Raw genomic sequence first — 1,161 nt, forward strand, 5'->3', positions numbered from 1 at the left:
GCTGACGCAATTAAAGATTCTCCTTCCTGTTATGTTTCTCCTTTAAGCATGTACATATTTGCAGCTGGCTTTTCTACTTTCATCACCACATGCGCCCATTTAACTATCTTTATAATCCCACCTTGAACATGGATTTTACACCTATTATTATCTAATTGTCCCAAAGACAATAGATTTATCTTCAAGCCCTTTACATGTCGTACTTCTCGGATGGTGCAAACTATACCATCATAAATTTTTAATTTGATGGTACCAATACCGGAAATCTCCAAGGCATGATCATTACCCATGAACACAAATCCTCATGAGATAGGTTTATATTGGTGAAACAATTCTCTCCGTGAGGTCGCATGCAATGTAGCTCCTAAGTCCATAAGCCAGAAATGAACAAAACTTCTTCTACCTTTAGTAACTATTGTTGCCTCGCTATATAAAATTTCACCATCATCTAAAGTACTTGCTACACAACCTTGGGCTTTTGATGACTCTAGACCTTTTCCTTTGGAGTCTTCGCTCTTCTTGAGATACCAACACTCCTTTTTGTAGTGCCCTTTCTTGCCACAGTGGTGACACTTGGCATTCTTCTTACTTACATATTTTGATCTATTCTGATATTGACTCCCATAGTAGCCATGTTTTATTGATCTCCCTCCCATCATCGTCAAGGCTTCAACTTTTTGTGAGCCTCCAAGCTTATCTTCTTTGTTTTTGCGCCAACTCTCTTCTTCAAGAACTGCAACTGCAACATCATCAAAGACTAGGGCATCTATATAATTGGTTAAGTTGATAATGAGTTAATCATATGAATTAGGTAGACTCTGAAGTAGAATTTTAGCATGTTCAATTGTCTCTACATTATGCCCCATTGTTGTAAGCTATAAAAGTAGAGTGTTGAGGGTGTTGATGTGGTCGGTCAACGAAGTCGACTCCATACAAAGGGTGTAAAGTCTTCTCTTCAAGAAAATTTTACTGTGCAAGGATTTAGACTCATACAATTTTGTAAGAGTATCCCATATCTCTAACATTGTTTTCTTCTTGGCTATACTTGATAATACACCGTCAGCTAGTGCAAGATGCAGATTAGCAATTGCATTTCTATCCATCTCGCTCCATTTGGCATCGTTGGTGATCTCCTTTGGCCTTACATCAATAGCTGCTAGA

The sequence above is a fragment of the Humulus lupulus genome, chromosome 2, assembly GCF_963169125.1.
Source record: "Humulus lupulus chromosome 2, drHumLupu1.1, whole genome shotgun sequence".
Classification (NCBI taxonomy): Eukaryota; Viridiplantae; Streptophyta; class Magnoliopsida; order Rosales; family Cannabaceae; genus Humulus; species Humulus lupulus.